Source organism: Triturus cristatus, chromosome 7 (genome assembly GCF_964204655.1).
Source record: "Triturus cristatus chromosome 7, aTriCri1.1, whole genome shotgun sequence".
In the NCBI taxonomy this organism is placed as follows: Eukaryota; Metazoa; Chordata; class Amphibia; order Caudata; family Salamandridae; genus Triturus; species Triturus cristatus.
In genome coordinates, this window is record NC_140590.1 from 1,840,445,071 (window position 1) to 1,840,468,555 (window position 23,485).

At 44.0% G+C, this 23,485-nt stretch overlaps 1 long non-coding RNA gene across 1 annotated transcript; it reads right to left on the minus strand.

Moving 5' to 3' along the window:
* Window positions 1-232: 232 nt before the first annotated feature.
* On the minus strand, window positions 233-22,918 carry LOC146813386 (uncharacterized). Its single transcript, XR_014966029.1, has 3 exons — window positions 22,797-22,918; window positions 1,973-2,231; window positions 233-332 (listed from the first exon to the last, which is right to left on the minus strand). It is a non-coding gene; the product is annotated as an uncharacterized LOC146813386 (long non-coding RNA).
* Between the last annotated feature and the right edge of the window lie 567 nt (window positions 22,919-23,485).

Genomic DNA, 23,485 nt, shown 5'->3' on the forward strand with positions numbered 1-23,485 from the left:
GGGCAGCAGGGGAGACAGGTGGTGAGGGGCCTGGCATGAAGGAGACACCTCCCCTTCCATGGGAGTGGCCACGGACACTGGGAGGGTGGAGATGGTAGTGGTGGACTCCGATGTAGAGGATTCAGTCCCTGAGTCATCCACCACCACAATAGAGCCATCACTGTAGATGGAGTCGGCTTTAGATCCTGCAGATGTTATGTCTGACATGTCCTCAGTGTGGTTACCCTCACCCTCTGTGCCACTGGGTCCCTCCTCCTCAGACTCAGCACTAGACCCAGTCTAGTGCGCTGCTCCCCCTTAACCAATGGCACTTCCTCCTCCGCTGGCCAGTGCTGATGAATAAAAAAGAATCACATGAGACATCCGTATGTACTTGACACATAGGTAACATCACAAATCTTCACAGATCAAACAAATACATAATTTTGACTAGTGCTATTTCCTCTTGATACATTTACATACATGGCACTTGTTAGTCTGCCAGTTAACCATTGCTTCCTCACACATGATGTTAACTGAAACTTTGGGTGTATCAACATCAAATGCCACAACCACAATGTCACCTACTTCACTATGTAGCAGGCAATATATTGTCTTTTGCTCCTGATGGTCTTGTGTCCTGACATACCTGTCTCATCCCCTGCAAGGGAGTTTAGAGATCACAATGAAAATAGGATTCACACAATTGAATTGAGACATGGTATCCATTATGCAATCCATAGTCATAAAATTGTGAACCATTGGCTCTAATGTTACAGGTCAAATGACTTCCTTGTCAAACTTTAAGCTGGCATAGTCATTGTATGAATCATATCACACAGATAAAGGTGATTGTGCTAATTTGTCCTGTAACTTAGGTTCTCTACTGTCAGGTCACACATCTGACTCTTATTGTGGAGACACCAAGGTTGTAGGCATAGCTAGGGTGAGAGGCACATGGCACACTGTCTTCTGTCATCTATGCATAGTGTCATGAATATGAATTAGAATGTTGTGCACATTGTAAACAGCTCACCATTTTCAGATGTGAACAATGGTCAACACACTTCCAAGTGCAATGACTGCATCTTCACAATGCTTCAGGTGAAACACCATGCCAATGGCCCGTCTGGGTGTATTGTCTTTACAGACTATTAGTACTGAACCTCTATTCTTCTTGAATTCATTCAACACTGTGTACCAATCCTGTCTAGACTGCAGAAGTCCTCTTTTGTATGGGGCAAGTCTGAATGTCCCTTACTTCTTTTCCACATATTGCACACTTTGTACAGCTTACATTGCTCTTGTCCCGTACAATTTCAGCCATGTTTCCACCAGTGACCACCTGTGTTTGACAGTGAATGGCATGTGTTGTCGCTGTTCCAGAGTCAGACACATGGACTCACTCTTTTGAATGAAGTAAATGGAATATTCCACACAATCATGTGAAAGGCCAATGTGACAGGTGACTAGAGTTAGCATACCTGTAATTGCCCCATGGGATACATTTGATTACACTGAGCACCACGGCTGGGACCTAACATTGGCACACTGACCAAGCAAAACTCACCAAGGCCTCAACATAGACGTCACCTGCTGCCGGGATGTAGAACATGGGCATTCCACACTTGAGTGCTCCAATAACAACATACTTCACAGATTTGCTGAAACCACTATGAGAGCAGGTCATACATTAGTCAATGGGCTGACACATGTCGAGCAACTGCATTACTCATAAAGGTTATCTCCATGTACCTGTTGTAATTTGTGATGATCACATGAGCATGGCACTACAGTCACTACCCTGAACCTAACTTCCTCACCTGTCCCTGATGAAAGGGGCCTAACCGGGCATCTAATAATCCTTGTGCATATGCATCTTTTAAAACTGAACAGTGGTTTTGGCTGACTTCCGACCTATAAAAGAGCCAGCAGGCTAAGATACTACAACATGCATGTTTAAAGTAAGCTGTGCGACAAGGCACATACTTACCCCATCCTTGCTGCTGTGTGGCATTCAACTTCTCATCCAGGTCAGGGAAGACCTCTGCTAGGATGCGGAGCATGTGGGGGTCAGTCTTCAGCACCCACCCCTCTTGCCTAGAAAGTGAAAGGCCCAGCTGGACTTCAGTGATCTTCTTGTTCCAGCCACGAAGGTCCTGCCACCTCTTGCGGCAATGTGTTTCTAATCCCACAGAGCGCACCTTCCGGGTGATGGTCCTCCACAGCTTGGCCTTCTCATGGGAGTTGACCTGTAAGGATGACATGTTGACAGACCCTTAGTTCATATGCACCATGTTTCTGAGTAAGACACTTGTACACATAGGTCACGGATTGGCAACAATGTCCAAGGGGTCGTCAATTGGCATTATGTACAGTTGTTCTGTGTTCAATGATGACTCCATCCCATGAGAACAGTGATAAGAAGTTTACCCCAGTGCAAACACTTCTACAGCAGTGTACCTGCCCAGAACAGTTATCTATACACTTTTAAACTTACAAAAAACAGTTTACATGCTTGCTTATGAGATTCCTAATGCTAGTAGTGTATGGCAATTGCACATGTCCAATGCAAATGCAATGTAATCATCAACTCACCTGCTCCTCTGGTTTGCCATACAGCTGGCTGTACAATGGCAGGAGGGTGTCCAGCAGGTACTGGTTCTCCTCCTCAGTGAAAGCTGTGGCCCTGCCTACTGTACATGTCATAGTAGCTCCCAGAAGATGTGGACAGAGCAGCAGAGAGATGGGGAGGTGTAGAAATGAGTCAGGTAGTGCAGGCAAGTGAAGTTTCTAGGGAACAGGCAGACATATCTATACAGCAGAGACAGTCTTAATTCCATGCGGCCAATGCGATAGGTTTGCATTGGTCACATTTTCCGAATCATCATCGGACCGCGAGTGACTTTGACACATTGGTGATGGGAGGTTACCAAGTCGGTTTCCAGCAATAAGGACACGATCCGAAACGGGCGTCTGTCATTATAACAACTTTCAGACAATGGCTGTGTCCAAATCTGTTTGGATGCGGCTACCGCGTCCTGTGTATACTCACCCCTGTCTGTCAAATTAACAACATGCAGCCAACGGCTGTGTCCAAATTAGTTAAGATGCAGCTACTGCAACCTTTGAATACTCATCTGTGTCTGTCACCATAACAACTTGCAGCCAATGGCTGTGTCCAGATCTGTTTGGATGCGGCTACCGTGTCCTGTGAATACTCACCCGCGTCTGTCAAATTAACAACTTGCAGCCAACGGCTGTGTCCAAATTAGTTAGGATGCAGCTACTGCAACCTTTGGATACTCACCCGCATCTGTCACCATAGCAACTTGCAGCCAATGGCTGTGTCCGAATCGGTTAGGATGCGGCTACCGCATCCTTTCAGTAATCGGTTGGCAGGGCAGACACTTCTGTAGATTTCTAATGTATTACATATGTGTAGAGGCAGTTTTTTCATGATGAAATGTACCTTTAAATGAATAGCTCCCACTCCCATGAGGAGCTAACCTTGCAGGGCACATGACACACTGATTTTGAGGCTAATATCAACATGATACAAAACTACTCCATTTACCCTCCTAGGCCTGTTCACAGTGCCAATAACTTTTTGGGGATGTACAAGTCCATTTTTGACATATTCACTGCATTGGGGGATTGTGTGAACCAGTGTGCAACCTGTCTGATTTCTGACTGTAAATATTTGGGGGCAGATTTATGACGTCTGGCGCATCTCTGCTAATCAGCAGAGATGCGCCAGAAGAGTTGCGACGCATCTGCCCACCCGTGCGCCACCATTGATGCGCCGCATTTACAATGTGGCGCACCGTAGCACTCGGATGGGCAGATGCGTGACGCATCTCCTGTCGAAAAGGCGGCGCATTGCTGGAGTTGCGTCGCTAGCGCGACGCAGCTCCAGCAGGGCTCGGGGGTGCCCTATCATTACAATGCTGCATCAATCCTTACGCCTGCTTCAAGCAGGCGCAGGGTTTTGACGCAGCATGGGCTCAAATGTGACTGAGTGAAATCTTGTAGATTTCACTCAGCCACTTTTAGGAGGCGTTCCTCCGACGGAACGCCCCCCCTGCACAGGTACGCCTACTGCTGGTGCAGGGCTTTACAACGTGACGCATCTCCCAGATGCGTCACGTTGTAAATACCCTGCAGCATGGCGCAGGATTTGCGCCGCCGCTGCGTCACAAAAGTGACGCAACGGCGGTGTAAATGAGGCGCAAGGGGCTCATTAATCTGCCCCTTGGTGTCTAAGCCATGGATAAAGCATTTACCTTTGAATAAGTAGACCGTGACATTATGCAGCCACATCAGCTTGTGTTTGCAATGTGATTTACTAGTGTATTTTTGTGTCCCATAGTGGATGATGTTGTCATCTATGCAACTCCTATATTTTTCATGTTTTGTGTATATGATTGTACGTGCAATGCAGACATGACAACATGGCCATGCCTACCCTGTGACAGTAGTGTGCATGATTCACATTGAGAGACGCTGTGTGTATTATGTGTCACACATATCTGGCATTACTGCATCCTATTGTGGGCACCTTTTAACCATGTAATTGTTCTCATAAACCTTTATCTTGGCTTATTTGGTGGGGAGTTGATTAATATGTGATGCTTGATCACATGAACGGTGACAGGCTCTAGTGATTTTTACACTACAGCACTCTAATTGCTGTGTCACCATACCTTGGTAACATGTCTGGGAAGGGTACTAATGCAGTGATATGTATTTACGGTCAGCCTTTTTCATTGAAAGGTGTATTTTCAATGTTCTATAGCTTTAGTTGTGTTCAGATTTCATGTTCTGTTTGCCTCAATGCATGTTGCTTTGTACACTGGGAACTAACATCAACTGTGCTTACACTCTACACATAGGTATCGCAGAAAACCTCCAGTGTACAGGCCCTTTTCAGACCTACAGAGCATGGAAGAGCGTGGTACAATCAGGAAATTCCGTTTCAGAAGGCCAATAATTGAAGAGTTGTCTGAGCAGTTGTCACCTCGTTTGCAGCCTGGTCGCACACATCCAACTGCACTGACTCCCATAGTGAAGGTTATGGCAGCATTACATTTCTTTGCCACTGGTTAATTCCAGTACACAGTGGCAAGATCTGGTGGAATGTTGCAAACCATGGTCAGCCATGTCCTTTGCGATATGTTGGAGGCATTGCTACGTTACCTGGACCGGTACATTAAGTTCCCAACACCTGGAGAGCTATCAGACAGCAAGGGGGAATTCTATACCTTGGGATGGATACCCATGTCATCGGCTCTATTGATGGCACCCACGTTGCATTGGTCCATCCACAGGCAAATTAGCAAGTTTATCGCAACAGAAAACATTACCACTCCATCAATGTCCAGGCGTTATGTTTGACTGACATTTCCATCTCCCACATCTGCGCAGGTTTCCGTGGCCCAGTACATGATGCATATATCCTGAGGAACAGCATCATCCCCCATTTGATATCAGACAACTGAACCTTTTTTCTGTGTTAAATATAGGAGACGCTGGATACCCCAACCAGCCTTGGTTACTGACACCACTCCGTGACCCTGTCACCCCTGCAGAAGTGTGGTTTAATGATGACCATGGTAGGACCTGGCACATCATGGAATGGACGTTTGGGCTACTGAAGACCAGATTCTGCTGTCTGGGTCGCACAGGAGGAGCCCTCCAATATGCCCCATTGAATGTGTGCCAGATCATCACAGCTTGCTGCATGCTCCACAACCTGACTATACGGAAGGAAATACCTCTCATACAGGATGACAGAGACCAGCAGCCGCCATCGAGGCAGGATCTAAGTCTGGGAAATGATGACAGTGGTGATGATGAGGATGGCTTGGATTTCAGACAACAGCTTATCCACAACTTTTTCACATGACTGTAAGTATGCAATGAGAGGAGGTTATTATCCCCAATTGTTGTTGTTGTGTTGCTAGTGGACAATGTGTATGTATGCTTGTAAGTGTCTGATAATTGTCCTCAAGTTTTTTCTATGATGGCTCTTTTATGTTTAAATTGTTTTATTGTTGCCGCTGAAAACATCACAAAACAATTCCTGACTCGGCGTCGGCATTCCCCCTCGTCAGGTGCATTGCAATGTTTCATATAACAAAATAAACTAGTGCAAAACAACTAGACCCCCCCTCCCGCATAACTCCCACCTACCTCTTCCCTCCCACCCCCCCTGGGTGCCTGCTCATTCCGGATCTAAAGGAACTTCAAGTGTCCTCTGTTGCATTTGACTCACTGGGGGCGTTTGTCGGTTGAGAGGTGGCCGTTAGTCTCAACACTCTAAGATAGCGGGGACAGGTGATCTCAGTGAATTTTTGTGATAGAAGGGAAAGAAAGGCCTCCATATGTCCCGAAAAGTATCATCCCCAGGACGCACTGCAAAGGATAGGCGCTCCATGCCCAATAGACTCCAGACCCAATGTAGCCAGTCCAGCCTATGTGGTATTCTATCGGTGCCCCAACACGCTAGGATTGCTTGATGTGCTGCTCTGAGCGCTAGTGTAGGCTACGTCAATGTGATAACATAAATCACAAGGGGACTACAGTCCCCAGTCTGCTCTGCTGTGTTTTCGCACCAGGAGGCGCCGCCGTCACTGCCTGGGGGCGTTTGTCGGTTGAGAGGTGGCCGTTAGTCTCAACACTCTAAGATAGCGGGGACAGGTGATCTCAGTGAATTTTTGTGATAGAAGGGAAAGAAAGGCCTCCATATGTCCCGAAAAGTATCATCCCCAGGACGCACTGCAAAGGATAGGCGCTCCATGCCCAATAGACTCCAGACCCAATGTAGCCAGTCCAGCCTATGTGGTATTCTATCGGTGCCCCAACACGCTAGAATTGCTTGATGTGCTGCTCTGAGCGCTAGTGTAGGCTACGTCAATGTGATGACATAAATCACAAGGGGACTACAGTCCCCAGTCTGCTCTGCTGTGTTTTCGCACCAGGAGGCGCCGCCGTCACTGCATTGCTCTCGTAGGCGCATTTTACCAGCTCGCGGTCCCCGCTCCGCGGGAACCGTACGCCAGGCACCTTGCTTCACGGGGGGACTACAGCCTCCAGTCTGCTGTTTCCGTGCCAGGAGGTGCCGCCGTCACTGCATTGCGCTAGGAGGCGCATTTTACCAGTCCGCGGTCCCCGCTCCGCGGTAACCGCACACCAGGCACCTGGCTTCACAGAGGGACTACAGCCTCAGTCTGCTCTGCTGTGTTTCCGCACCAGGAGGTGCTGCCGTTACTGCATTGCGCTCGGAGGCGCATTTTACCAGCTCGCACTCCCCGCTTCGCGGGATGCGCGAGGGCGTGGCCGGGCCCGTCTGCACCAGTCCAAGACCGGATGAGGCTGGGCTGGGCCATACCTCTTCGTCTGGTGATTAGATGTCTGGTGTCCAGCGGATTGTCGTGAGGGGGATTCCAAACTGCAGGTTATCTTAGGTACTCTAGAGGGAGGAGCATGCTGGTCGTCAGAAGCCCTATTAGCGCCAAGAGATCCTTGCTGTGCAGGACGCGATCCACCCTCGGACAACGCATGGATGGAGGCTTGGTTGGGGCCACCCTCTTGATAAGGGAGGAACGGGACTTTCGTGCCTGGACAGAAACACCTACAGGTACTGAGTTGAACAGTTGCCCCCTCATTATTGTTTTTGTTTTTTTTTCATTTTTATATGGTAATGAATGGTGTTGGTTCCAAAATGAGTAAACGCAAGGGAGTGGTGGGAAGCTTGGATGCCTTTATCATCAGGGCTGAATCCATGCTCAGCCACAAGATCGAACTGACTAAGAAGCGCCTCTCCCTAGGTCCCCGAGGCCCTACCGGACTGTTACCTTTGCAGAGGCGTTCCTCACTGGGCACCACCATTTCGGGCGATGTTCCTCAGTCATGCCCGTCACCCACCACACAGGTGCAGCAGCACCTGCAGCACTCGTATTTGACCAGGGATTTGATTTGGATGAAGCCCCCACGGACACTAAAGATTGCCCAAGTGCAGTCACAGGGACACGGTCACATACTATCAAAGCTCATTTTTTTTTTTTTTTTTTTTTTTTTTATTCCTCATATACCACCAGACGGGAAGGGCAGTCCAAATGAGGAAGCCCCCTCCCCTCAACCCCCACTAGAAAAGATACGATTCCGATGTTAGGATCCTGGGGGGAGAGGGAGAGGGGTCTAACCTCTCTGGCATTTTACTGTTTGCTCTGTCCACTCCAACGTTTACTCACTGAGAGGCCCATTGATGATGTTAGCGATTGAGCCCCAACAGTGCCCAGGTGAAATCATCGGAATACTTCCATCATCTGTTCCGCCAAGCCATTAAGGGTGCCCATACCTTTGCTTCACTAGAGGGATCACAGGCAATATCTGACTCACAGGTAAACATAATGTGTTTCAAGCAATCTGAGAAGATAGGTGCCTTCTCGTTTTTCCACGCCCTACATATTTCTCGCCTCGCTAACAACATAATATAGAAAATAAGTTTAGAATCAGTGGCACATAGTTGATAATCGTTAACTAACCCAAACAAAATTGTCTTTGGATTTATGGTAAATTGTACATTTAATACTGCTGCAATGAATTCGCCTGATCTAGCCCAATATTGCGCCAGAGAGGGACAATCCACAAACATATGTATGTCATCAGCGGCGAGTAATCTACAACGAGGGCACCGATATTCCAGGTTGGTGAATCTTACAAGTTTCTTGGGCGAGATATATACTCTATACAGGGTAAACAGATGGTTCCTTTTAAGTGCAGCTGGCTTGACCACAATATGTAGCATTGTAAAGGAATCCTCCCACAACTCCTTAAGATTATTATGATCAAAATCAACCTGTTCACCCCATATTTTTAGGAGTTCGATCTCCGGAACTTCTTCTGCTCCCATCATAGCCCAATACCAAAATGCCAACTCTCTTTTCCAGGTCCTTTTCTTGTTTACCAGGTCAAAGCTTGGATTAGATGTACAAGAAACCGGCATGAGAGTAGCCCACCAACCTGATAGTTGATAATATTTGAACCTGGTGAGAGAACCCTCCGTCAAGGTATAGAGAGAATCCCAATCAATGAGCTGTGTATCCTTTAGGAGATCTCCCCAGTATGTAATACCGGCCAACCTCAAAGGGCGAGCTAGCTGATCTTTTAAACACTCTGGGGTCCCTGGTGAGTCCCAGATCGGGGCCTGGGGAGCATAATAGGGGATTCCCAACTTTTTCCTGAAGAAAACCCAGTTTTTTTGGGCAGCTATCAGAATCTTCAATCTGACTTTTTTTTAAAACCTGGGATCTCCAAATTTGAACAGAAAGTATTCCTGACCCTGGGGTAGACTGTGTAACAAAGCCTGAAATAGGGAGCCTAAAACAGTAGTGTCTGCCTTATCTGCCAATCGTCTGAAGTTTTTTAATTGGAACGAATGACAGTAGATAAGTAAATCTGGAAGGGCAAGGCCCCCAAATTTAAATTTTCTAGTCAATTTTTTCCATGATATTCTCGGCAGTTTAGAGTTCCAAATGAATGAACCTATTTTTCCCTGCAATTTAGCTATGTCTTTTGGGTCGAAAGTTAACGGAATAGAGTTAAATAAAAAGGTAATTTTTGGTAAAATAGTCATTTTTATGAGGTTCACTCTGTCAAATATGTTAAGCAGAAGCCCAGACCAACGTTGAAGGAGATGACAGATTTCCTTATAAACTCTATCAAAATTTATTTTAGTTGTCTGATTTATATCTTGAGCCAGATATATTCCCAAATATCTCATCTTAGGCTTAACAGCCGGATGTTCCTCAACCGAATTCCACTGCATAAACTCGGTTTTATCTCTATTTATTTTATAACCAGAGATTGCCCCAAAGTCTTCTGCCCATGTAAAGAGTCTAGGGACGGCCTCTTCTGGGTTCGATGTAAACATTAAGAGATCGTCCGCATAAAGAGCAAACTTCAACTCCAAACTCGCAATCTTAAAAGGTTTGAAAGTCGAGTCAGATCTCAACTTAATAACTAAAGGCTCGATATACAAATTAAACACAAGAGGGGAAAGGGGACATCCCTGTCTAGTGCCACGAAATATGTGTACCCACTCAGTGAGAAAACCATTTACTAAAATTTTGGCTTTGAGACTAGAATATAAGGATCGAATCGAGGCTATAAAGTTCGATGGCATACCAAATGCAGCTAATGTTTCCCAGAGATAGGACCAACTGACTTGGTCAAAAGCCTTTGCGGCATCAATGGCCACAATAGTTAGGGGAGACTTTTCATTAGTCGCTACATCTATGGCAGCGATGGCCTGAAATGTAAGTTCGTTCAACTGCCTACCCGGCATGAAGCCTCTTTGATCACTGTGGACCACTGATTTAATGACCTTTGCCAATCTCGTTGCCAATACGCCTGCAAAAATTTTATAGTCAGTATTCAGCAGCGAGATTGGCCGATAGGATTCAACCATCAGAGGGTCCTTATTAGGTTTTAATATTAGAGTCACTGTTGCCTCGGACCATGTTTGTGGCACAGCCTCGCCAGAGAGATGTATTTTATTGAATAAGATTGTAAGGATTGGCACAATTGATTCTGGATTTATTTGATATGCCTCAACTGGGAGGCCGTCCGGACCCGCTGCTTTACCTTTTGCCATGCTCTTTAGTTGGTTGTAAACTTCACCCTCCTTCATTGGTGAACTCAAAAAGACCCTATCTGCTTCTGTGAGATGTGGTAAGACTAGTTGGTTAAGCCACTTTTCAGCCTTCTCTGAAGAGAAATCTCCTTGTTCTGCATACATCTTTGACATATAATTATGGACTTTTTTTGATATCTCATGGTTGTTATAGGTCAAGGTCCCTGCTATAGCGGTAGTGAGACCGCAGAGGAATCCCCAAATAGAGAACATCCCCGGGGGGATAATCAGTTGAAGAATCTTCTTTTCTCCCTCCGTGAAGACCTATTTGCGAAATTGCTTCCCAGGTTTGAAATCTCCGAAGGGAATCAGAAGGCAATCTCAGAGAAATGTACGGCCCTAGAGTCAAAATTAGACGATATTTGCACTAGAACAGAGGCACTCGAAAATAAAGTTGACAATTTAGCAAAAAGTTCTCAAAATCATTTGGATACCATCTCTGTTCTACAGACGCAGAATCGGGCTCTTCAAGGCGACATTGAAAGATTAGAGATCCACGCCAGAAGGAACAATTTGAAATTTTTGAAGATCCCTGAAGGAATAGAGAATGGTGATGTGAAGTCTCTGATTTGTAAACTATTGAGAGAGGGGGTTCTAAAAGATAGACTAGACATCGATCTGGAAAAGGAGATCCAGCGAGCCCATGAAGATCCATTTAGACAACATCCAGACAGGAAGGCTCCAAGGAAGATCCTGGTTAATTTTCTCTCTTTCTCAATTAAGGAGTTGATTCTAGGGTGAGCTTTGAGAGACACATCATTGCACATCAACTCCGTTAAATATTTAATACGTTCTGATGTGGGCAGCGCTACAGCCCAAAGACAGTGGGAATTGGGCTCTCGGATGTCCGAGTTAAGAAGCCTGGGAGCGCAGGTGATGATGAAGTTCCCCGCTGCCCTAAGAGTGGTATGGAGAAATAAGACGCACAACTTCTCCTCCGTTCAGGAGGTTGATACTTTTATATCTTACATGAAGGAGGTTCAATAGAGACTAACATATTAACAGCGACAATAGCGACATATTACAAAAACATCAATCTATGACACATGCAGAATAAGTGGTAAAGAAAAAAAAAAAAAATAAGCATAAAATACACTAAATGGATAAAAAATAAAAAAATAAAAAAATAATAAAAAAAATATATATAACATAAACAGAAAAAAAAAATGTGTGTGTAGATATAAGGGATTACATAATAGTAACAAGGTTATTGGGTCACTGGCTAAGTAAAATTTGTGTAACTGTGAGTGGTGGGCTCTGTATGGAAAACGGGGCCTCTCAAATAGGCGATTTTCATCGCCATGGTAGTTGTGGGGGGGTTCCTCAGGGTGGGTGGTGGGTGGTGGAGGTGGTGGAGGGGGGGGATAGGGTGGGAGGAAAAAATAAATAAAACATTTCCTCATAGAGCCAGCGGTATGAGTTGTAGTAAATTATTCAATACTCCCTTTGTTTATAAGTCAGATCTGGATATCGTCTGGTGTATAGGAAAATCTACTCTCTGGGATGATGAATTCCCTAAATAAAACTAAAATAATCAGTTGGAATGTGAATGGATTGAGAGATGGGAGGAAACTTAATAGAGTCTGTGAATTTTTGAAAAAATCAGGAGCCCATATATGCCTTCTACAAGAGACCCACCTGGAGTTTCAAGAATGCAAGATTGCCTTTGAGAAACAAAGCTGGGTTCAGGATCTCCTGTGCTCTCGTCAAAGTGGAAGTACAAGAGGGGTAGCGATATTAATTCGGGTAAATAGTAAAATTAGAATAGAGAATCATGACACGGATACGTCAGGTAGATGGCTGTCCGCTCAGTTAAAAGTAGATAGTTTTCCCCTAGCATGTGCAGTCTATTATGGCCCCAATCAGGATTGTCCGGAACACCTGGCCAATTTGAAGTCATCTCTCTTCAATTTAAATGCCCCTATTATTTTGGGGGGTGACTTCAACTTGGTTTTTGATAAAAACTTGGATAGGACCTCTAGAGCCACTGTCGCTTCTCTTCCCAAAACAAAATTAGAACTTAAGAACGTAGTGAAAGACTTCAATTTACTGGATATTTGGAGGACTAGAAATATTATGGGTAGAGACTATTCTTTTTATAGTCATAGATATAGGCATCATTCCCGGATTGATTTTTTTCTGATAGATCAGATGCTTCTTTCCCAAGTAGTCTCCTCCTCTTACATTCCCGCTCTACTCTCGGATCACTCTTCAGTAGAACTAACAGTCAATTTCGTAAAAGAAGTACAAATGAGAAGGTGGACTCTTGATAGATCACTATTACAAATAGATGAAGTAAAATTACATCTATCCACACAGTTGGAAGAATATTTTAGATTCAACTGTGGTTCAGCGGGTGCCCAGATTGTATGGGAGGCCTTTAAGTCCTTTATGAGGGCAATAATAACTACACTCACGATTAAGAGAAATAGGGATAAAAGGAAAGCTGAAGCGGACTCCCTTATAAAAATTAAGTTGAAAGAACAACAATTTCAACTCGCCTCCCTAATGCAATATCCTAGTGTGGATATATTACTGAACGAGTTAAACTCCTTAAAAGCAGAATATCAGGCTCTCCTCGATAAAGCCATTAAGGATAGATGGAATGCGAGCAGATTAAGTAATTTCTCTTATGGGGAGAAGTGTGGTCGTTTCTTGGCCTGGAAGGCCAGAACAGATCGAGCCAAGAACCAAATTGGGAGTTTGATTCTACATACTATCAAAGCTCATAACGAGGCCAAATCCAAAGATTCATCCATGAACCGAAGAAAGGGCATGGGCCCGGTCCCTCTGAAGTCTAAAGTACAGAAACGGAGTTGGCATCCAAATACAGTGTCGACAAAAACATTTTCTATCAGTACCCAGACTGATGACGCCTTTTTTGCACCCTTACATAGTGCTAACAAGGATGTTGAAACTGTTATTAATGGGGGTCTGTCCTAGGCTTAGACTTGGCACGGCATATTGAGCTAACATATAACCATAAAAGTGCAGGGGTGGGCTCCTCAGACCATTTATCTTTTCCTATTGATAACCATTGCTCCCAGGTGGTACATGATCAACTGCACATTAGTTTAGATGCAATTTATAAAATCCGAAGTTAAACTTTTGGGAAAAATAGCAGTTATTGAGGAGCTAGTTAGAAATAGCCATGGCATTTGCTCTAACGTTACTACTGGCAATTCTTTACCCCCAGTAACAGATTTTGGAAATACAAAGGCTCCCACCCAGGCGAAACATACTTTCATCACTAAAAATGTACCTGTTGCTGGAAATCATACTGCTGCGATTCACAGAGCTGTTTCATCAGGACCTAGGGTAGATCACCCGACTTTACCTTCTCACAACACCTCCAGGGATACGGAAGAGGTGACACTTAACCTGCCCCTCGAGGTTACCCCTTACATGCTAATATTATCAAATGTACCACGTCTTCTCCATCCGGCACAGGAAACTTGGGAGGCATTACGAAATAAATTCCTTTGTTGGATCGGTTCTATAACCGGCCTAACTGAGAGACTGTTTAGTGAGTTCAAGATGGTGAGAAGAGTTGACTGGGTTGGGATAAGGGAAACATTGCACCCTGGTGATTGTATAGTTACTTTTAGAACACTGAGATTGGTAAGTGAAGTCTTGCGCAGACTAGGGTGTGACCATGCAACCATCAGAGGAATTAATGTTCTGCCACTTGGATATTTTTATCCTCCTCCAACATATTACCCTTATAACCCCCCAGCTGAGATATACTAATCCCACTTACCAACATCAATTTATTTTACCTACCTAAAACATATTTGAAACTCTTACAGGCCTAGAAGACATCGACTGACTTATTTCCACACATAGCCACACAGTCTACAGATGAACTTCTGTCCTTAGTCCAAATGATTCGGCATCAACATCTAACGATTTCAATGCACTCAAATTTAGGGATGTAAGCTACAGCGATGATTTATATGCTGGTATCAGCAACACTTGTTTGGAGGCCCAGCTTGAGGCTCAGCCTGATGTCTTACATCAGGACGTTGCTGTTGCTGATAATATAGATAATTGCTCTAACGAGTCGGGAGTACCTCCGATGAATCGAAATACCTCCCGTTTAATGTCTTCTAACAATTCTGTTCTCTACCCCATTGTTTGTAATGACAATCCTGTCCATACCCAAAGTCCCGAACTATCTGTACTTAGGTCTTGTACAACCAAAATTTTATCTTGGAATGTGGCTGGTTTAATCACCAAATTGACCAACCAAGTCTGGCTTGTCTTTGTAGCCGGTTTTGACATCCTTTGCATTCAAGAAACCTGGGTTGATAGCCCTTTGCATATCAATGGGTTTAAAACATTCTAGACCCCAGCCATACCGTCCAGATACAGAAGAAAAAAGGGCGGTTTGTGTATCTATATCTCACATAGGCTAAACGTAAAAAAGTTGGATCGTGTGGTTTCCAACACATACTATCAGGTCTTATTAATACAGATTGACGCTTCCCATAGTACCATCCTGGTCAATTTTTCTATTAATTTTTCCCTGCCACACAGAGAGGTTGCCCTGTCAAATCTACTGCAAAACTTGGAAAAAACGCAAAGGTCAGCTTCTAAGTCCTTGTGTCTGATTTGGGTGGGTGACTTTAATATTTGTCCCTGTAACTATGCTGGAAGTGGTCCTTGCGGTTTGATACTGGATGATGAGGTAGATACTTCCCATTTTTCGCACTCCCCTCTTGGGGATAATCTAAATGAGATGAAGTATACCAAGGACTTGGGCTTTATGAATGATCTATGCACACCACCCGTTCCGTTTACTGGCACTTTTATTGGTCGTGGTTTGTCCTCCACAATTGATCATATTCTAATTTCCAATAGATACGCAGATAGAGTCCAAAATGCTGTAATTCACACTGTTGCATTCAACGATCATTACCCCATTAGTGTTACCATGGATCTTCCAGCAAATGTTCTTACAGAGGGTAATCTGGCTATGCCTTAACAGGATATAGCCTTAAACAGAACTAACAGCTATACCATTAAGTGGAAGGGGGCAGACCCTATGAAGTTAACCAAGGTGATCTTGGACAGTTGCAAAACAGATTTTGCTATCTGTTTGGATGAGTCTGCTACGGACCGTGACATCCTTAATTCCTTTCGTAATATTACACAGGCTATACATCTCAATCTGTTATCCGACTCCAAAAAACGTAACTTTAACAAGACAGCTTGGTTTGATGTAGTAAAGCCCATGCAGTTTTGAAAGCTGCCTTATGTAAATCCCCACGGGATCAGGAGATTATAAGAAGCTCAAGAACTACGTATAAACAATCACTTAAGGCCCGGAAAGAGGAGGTTAGAACGGAATTATGTTTGTCACTTAAGGAAGCCTCAGAGTTAAAAGATACTAAAAGCTTTTGGCAGGCTGTCAATGCCCCGTTCCTGGCGCCCATAAATACCCCGAGCATAGAAATCGCGATTGAGGAGGACCATTGGGTAACCCATTTTTCTAGGCTATGTTGTGATAACTTAGATTCTACACAGTGTGAGGAGCAAAATATTAGTCACACAAGTAACCTCCCAACAGTGTGGAGCGAAAAGCCCCCTGACCCGATAGTGTTCCGGTGGACTTGTTTAAATCCTGCCCTCAGTTATGGGGCCCCCTACTCACCATGGTCTTAAAAGCTTGCCGCACACAGGGATTTACTCCAACTTGGACAGAGTCCACACTTGTCCCTATTTTTAAAAAAGGCGACCGCAATGACCTGGCCTGTTATAGACTTATATCACTCTTAGATTCCATTGTGAAAGTGGCCGGGCACGTCGTCCTGAATAGGCTTCTGATGTGGGCAGAGGATACGGGTGTTCTTTCTGAGTTCCAGTACGGCTTTCGTCAAGGGCTTGGCACTATCGAGCAGGGTTTAAATCTGAGCCTTTTATGGGGAAAATACAATGGAGCCAAACAAGGTTGTCTCTTCTTGTGTTCTGTAAATTTAAGCTCAGCCTTCGATTGTGTTAACCATCTGAAACTTTGGGGTATCTTAGAGCTTATGGGGGTGGAAGCACCATTGATCAACTTTCTTAAACAGTCTTATTTAGACGCTAAGACAAGTGTCCGTTACGGGCTTGCAGGTGAACATAGTCGCACTTTCCCTGTTAGGAAGGGGGTAAGGCAGGGCTGTGTGTTGGCCCCCCTCCTTTTTACCTTATATATAAACAGTCTGGGTATTACTTTCGTGAGGGAAGGCCAGGGCTTACCCAGTATCGGCACCCAGCAAATTGGAGCCCTGCTATATGCAGGTGATGTCGTTCTTTTATCCAGAACCCCGTTGGGTCTGCAGAAAACTGTTTTGAGTTTTGTGTCTTTTATGTCCAGGCTCGACCTTAAGGTTAAAATTACCAAAACTTTTGTTATGAAATGTAGTAAACCGTTGGTTTAGTGGCGATACATCTTCATAGATGACAGGATTCTCAAGTGTGTCAATTATTTTTCTTATCTTCGCATTGTGTTTGCTAAGCGGGGTACTTGGAGCATAGCCATGAACACAAGAAAATGATTGTTTGCAAAAGCTATAGGAGCCCTAATTAACTTCTCCAGGAAATTTGGCAAGCGCCCTATTGCTGACTTGTTAACCATCTATAAGGTATTCCTGTAACCATGGATGGCGCAGGCATATGGGGTTTTGTAAACACTGAATCCTTACAGTTGGCTGAGAACAGGTTCTTAAATTACCTTTTTGCCATCCTGAACTGCACAGCTACATACATCTGTCATGCTGAGCTGGGCCTATTGTATTTATCAGATCTTATTAAAATTCAGCCAGTTTTACTCTAGCATAAGGTCTGGACTAGCACCGCGACTGGGCTTAATCGGGACGTGATTAAGGACTGTCACAATCTGCAGCGGGTATCCCGCATTCCATAGCTTGCATTGATTAAAAAGTTTATGAATGACCTCGGTCATCCTGAGTTTTATGTCAACCCTGCTAGCCTGTCTCGAGTTTCCAGGAAGGAATTGAAATCACTGTGTCTAGACCATTTGGAGACAATTAGGTTGTCAGCGAATGTTATGAAATCGGCTGTCAGAGAACATCAACTACTCCTGACACAATTTGGGCTACAACCCTACTTATCCTCTACATTAGGCAACTACGATAGGATGCTGTTGACGCGCCTTCGTTTGCACAACTTTCATATTATGGTGACCTTTCCTGAGATAAAGGACTGGTCCCGTACCTTTTGTCCATGTCCGTGCGATGATACATCGGCCCAGTCAACAATTCATATTCTCTTTTTCTGAAATTTTTATACTCTTATCAGAAAGAAATGGACTGTGCCCATCTTGAAATGGCTAGATTTGAGACAATGTCGACCCGCTTTTATAAAATTCCTACTTCTTGATGAAACGATGTTTATTGATCACATTGTTAAATTTCTGAAGGGGGTAGTTTGCTTCAGAATGAGCATGCAGGGTAACGTCTCATAGCAATTGTATTTAAACTTTTAGCACGCCTTGATTTTCATTTCATTGTATCATGCATTGCTGTTCTTAATATTCATTTAATATTTTATTTTATTGTATTTTATCTGTTTTAAATTCATTGTGCTTTTATGATTTGATACTCTTGAATCGAATAAATCGCGATTTGAACTTTGACCTTTTTTTTTAAGTTTGAAAGAATTTTATTAGGTAAATAAAAAAGAGAATACAGTACAGCAAGTGTCCGCTGGAAAAGAAGGGGGGGGAGAGGGGAGAAGGGGAAGGAAGGGGAGGGAGTGGGAGTACTGAGTACAATATGCAAGAGGAAATATACAATCCAAACAGTAATCATGAGCAATTGAAAGAGAGCGAAGTAAAAATTACATTAATCATAGCCTAAATCTTAACCTAAACATCTAAGTACAAAAGAAATAAGAAACAAGCAATGCGCATAGAGAACTATGGACTAAGGGAGGGTATCATGGGGGTTTGGAAACTTCTTGTTGGTCAGGTGATGGACGAGAGGAACGAGCAACACAGTTATCTAAGTATAACGTAATGGGGAGCCAGAGCTCCGCACGCTTAGCTGCTACTTGAATAGGGAAAACAAAGGCATTGTCAAGTCTATGATTATAACAAACATTAAACCACCACACTTTGAAGGAAATATTAGACGTATTTTTCCAGTTAACAGTAATCTGTTGGAAGGCAGTGGCTAATAATAAATCAATAATGCGAACATACATATCTACATCATCAAAACTGGGAGACAAACTGCCCAAAAAAAGATGAGTAAGAGAAAAAGGAATGCAGGTATGGAAAATAACATTAATTTGAGCCCACACCTGTAGCCAGAAAGCATGCACATGTTTGCAAAGGAAGAGCATGTGGAGCAGGGTAGCATTAGGAGAGTCACAAGACCAACAATTGTGTGAGGTATTGGGGAATCGTTTGAGAAGCGTAGCGGGAGTGTGAAGAAGTCTGTTATAAATAAAAAATAAGGATTGTGTCAAGGAGGCGGCTCTGGAGGTTTTACGTAACTTTATCCAAATTTTGTCCCACAAGGAAACCGGCCAAACTATTTCAAGGTCGGCTTCCCATTGAGATTCAACCTTGGATTTGGGTCTAGGCAGGTCGTGAGTGTGAAGGTATTTATAAAGGAGAGACGCTGCGGGTGTGGTGTGCAGGAGAGAGTGAAGGCGTAAGAAAGGGGTACACGAGGCAGGGGAAGGAGAAGAAACCGAGAGACGTTCATAGACCGCCAAAACCGCATCCTTAAGTAGAAGATATTTGGGGAGAAAAGAAAAAGGTAAACCGAAGGAAGAACGGAGATCAGGAAAAGAAAGGAAAGTAGAACCAGAAAAGAGTTGCGAGATCCAAATCAATCCTCTAGTTCTCCAAGATTTCCAATAAAAGGGCTTAAGACCAATTAAGAGATATTTATTATGCCAAATAGTGGAAGAAAGGAAATCAGTGACGGTTAGAGGTGGACCAGGGGCAGCAGATAACAAAAGCTTGAGAGTATGTCTGTGGATAGAAGTAGGAAGCAAAGAGGGTTTACGAGAAAAAGCCAGATATTCAGCAAAGGAAAACGGAGATAGAAGAGCACGTTCAACTTTAACCCATAGAGGACAAGGGGAAGTGGAGTCTTGAAGCCAAAGGGAGGCTTGACGTAATAAAAAAGCCTTCTGGTACGCAGGGAAATCGGGAAAATTAACACCACCCTCAGAGGCAGGACGTATAAGCCTGGCAAGAGACATTCTAGGTTTTTTGGAGTTCCACAAAAATGAAGATAGGATTGAGTTGATTTTTGTAAAGAATTTCGCGGGAATAGGTACAGGAATATTGGAGAGTGTATAAAGGACAATAGGGGAAATCATCATTTTAATGGTGTCAAGAGGATGCCATCTTGTAGTGAGATCAGCGATCTTTTGCGCACATTTGGACATGCATAAAGAAACAGTGGCTGGAATGGAGGAGGTAATATATAAACCCAAATATTTAATATGGGAGGGACACCAAGTGAACTGGGAATCATGAAAGTCTTGTTTGAAAGTGAACTTGGTCAGGGGAAGGATCTCGCATTTGTCATGATTAAGTTTATAACCAGAGATAGAGGAGTAGTTACGGACTTCATTCAGAAAGGCAGGAATAGATTCTGCAGGGTTGGAAAGAAAAAGTAAAATATCGTCTGCATAGGCAGCAAGTTTGATATGGGAATCTGCAATCTGGAAGCCGTGAATGGCGGGATTCTGACGCAGCTTGGAGAGAAAAGGCTCTAGAGCGAGATTAAAGAGAAAGGGAGACAGAGGGCATCCCTGGCGAACACCACGGCCTAAATCGAAATAAGAGGAGAGTTGACCATTTGCAAAAATTGCAGCTCTAGGGTGTGAATAGAGCAGAGAAACTAAAGAGATAAATCTAGGGCCAAAACCAAACCAAGTAAGAGTATGGAAAAGATAGCGCCATTCAACCCGATCGAACGCCTTTTCAGCGTCAAGGGCGATTGCTGCGAGCGGGTGTTGACAACGGGAGGATTTCGACAGGACGTTAAATAGAAGTCTAGTATTATCCGTGATATACCGACCCTTGACAAACCCGGATTGCTCTTCACCAAGAAGGTCGGGGAGAAGATGATCTAGTCGGATCGCCAAGGCTTTAGCGAAGAGTTTATAGTCAATATTGACTAAAGATATGGGCCTATAATTTTTGCAGTGTTTAACATCTTTCCCAGGTTTAGGTATCAGGCAGATATGGGCGTCAGAGAACGTCCCCGAAGAGGCACCTTGAACAGTAAAAGTAGGAAGAAGGGAATGAAGTCGGGGAATCAATAATTTAGAAAAGTGAGTGTAAAATTCGACGGTGAAACCATCAGGGCCGGGAGCTTTGTTGGGTTTGAGGCGTTGTAATGCAGTGAGTAATTCCTTTTGTGTGACGTCAGACTCTAGAGAGGAAAGATCGGGGGGGAAATTTGATGGTGTGTGAATATTGGAAAAGTAATGTGCAAGAGAGGTGGGGGAGGATTGAGTTTCAGATGTGTACAAAGTTTCATAAAAACTTGAAAATTCGGCAAGAATATCAACGTCTGTATGCTTCAGGGCACCTTCAGAGTCATACACAGATTCAATGTTCAACTTATTATGCTTAATTTTCAAATAATTAGCTAAAAGCTTTCCTGCTTTATTCCTACCCCCATAAAACTTAGCAGTAGATTTCAGCAAGTACAGGGAGGCGTCCTCCGTAGATTTCTCATTAAATTTCATTTTTGCAGCAACAAGGGCAGTCAAACTATCAGCAGAGTGAGAGGTGAAATATGCGTGTTCCAATTTCTTAATATCAGAAAGGAGATTTTTGGTGAACCTTCGTGCAGTTTTGCGTTTGTCCGCAACGTAACTAATAATAAAGTCACGCGCAGCTGCTTTAAAAGCGTCCCAAATAATGTGAGCAGGGAGAGTGGCATCGTCGTTGATCTGAAAAAATTCATCAAAAAATGAGGAGAAAGTGCTCGTAAACTTGGGATCAGCAAGGAGTGAATTATTGAACCGCCATCTTCTAGGGCCAGTAGGTTTAGGGAGTACATCAACACTTGTAAGAACGGGAGCGTGGTCAGAAAGTAAAATAGGGCCAATCTCAGAGTGTAGGAGTGATTGGGCCAGATTGTGGGAGATAAAAATATAATCGAGTCGAGATTGGGAGTGATGACAGGGAGAGTAAAAAGTGTACTCCCGTATGTTTGGATTGCACAGGCGCCAGGAATCTATTAACTTATGCTGCGATAAGGCATGACTGAATAACTTATGAGGTTTGTTGGGAATGTATGGAGCCTTGGACGACCTGTCAACGAAGGGATCTAGTGGTTGATTAAAATCCCCCGCCAGAACAAAATTATGATCCATTAATTTGGTTAAGAGTGGAGAAAAAACAGCCCAAAAAGAAGGTTCACCCGTGGTCGGGCCATAGACGTTGAGCAAAGAAATTGGAACACCTCTTAGCAATAACTTAGCATAAACCCATCTACCAGAAGCATCCGATTCATGGGTAAGGACCTGAAAGGGAAGGGACTTGCGACACAAAATTGCTACTCCATTTCGTTTGGCATCACCATGAGAGTAAAAAAGTTCACCCACCCAACCACGTTTGAGTTTAACAGATTCGACATCAGTTAAGTGCGTTTCCTGAAGAAATGCAATATCAACATTTAGTTTAGCTAAGTGTGACAAAATCCGTTGACGCTTAATCGGAGAATTGATACCCTTCACATTCCATGACAATAAATTCAATGACATATCAATAACTTAACCAAAAACAGTATGGAGAACAAGATTAGAGAAGGAAAGAGTCCTGAGAAGGAGTGAAGATAAGATAAGAAGAGGTTCAGTGGAGAAATATTAAAATAAAAGAAAAGGAATATGTAAGTAAAAACTAGAGCAATAGTAAGAAGATGAGAATAAAAAACAAATGTATCCAGAGTGAGATAGAGAATTGAAAAAGAAGAAGAGGATGAGAAACAAATGCATCGAGAAAAACAGGAAATGTAACTCTTACAAAGGCAAAGAAATCCAACTAGAGGTGAGAAGGGAGGAGGAAAGGAGTCGGAGGAAGGAGCAGCGGATGAACAGGGGAGACAAATGAGGAAATAGAAAAGGAACATACCTACAAAGGAAGGGTGCGAGATAGGGTGGAGGAGGGAAGGAGCCAGTTGGGTGAGGCGACACATCGAGGAGCGACGAGGCAGGGACCGGGAGACATCATCAGAACACGAAAACAAAGTTACCTGTAGAACAAATGGAGAAGGAAGGAATAAGGTGAATTAGGGAAATACAATGAGACCATAAGAAACAACTAAAGCGACAGGCAAACCACTAAGCATACATATTGAGGACTGGCATAGTGAACATCCGGAGACTAGGAAAACTAAGATGTAATCACAGTAAAGAAATCAACAAAATCAGAGGGTCTGTAGTCAACCAGGAGCAGAGGAGGATGGACCAGAGGCGTCCATAGCAGATGATCTGTGCGCGTTGATGAAGCTTTGTAAACGCACTGGATCCTCGTAAGTGTTGGTACGGTTGTTATAGGTTACTTTAAAGAGACAAGGATGGTAGAGGCCATAGCGCGCTCCCATCGCCCGTAGATCATTTCGGAATCCTAGGAAAGCCTTGCGGCGATTAGCAGTAGCCTTGGCATAGTCCTGGGCGAAGAACAGGGACGAACCAGACCAAGTAAGATGTGGAAGGGACTTGGCCGCTGTCAAAACCATCAGGAGATCTGTGTATTCCAGAAAATAAAGGATGACCCCTCTGGGTTTTTGTGAGGGGGAAGCAGAGGAGGGCGGCCGACCC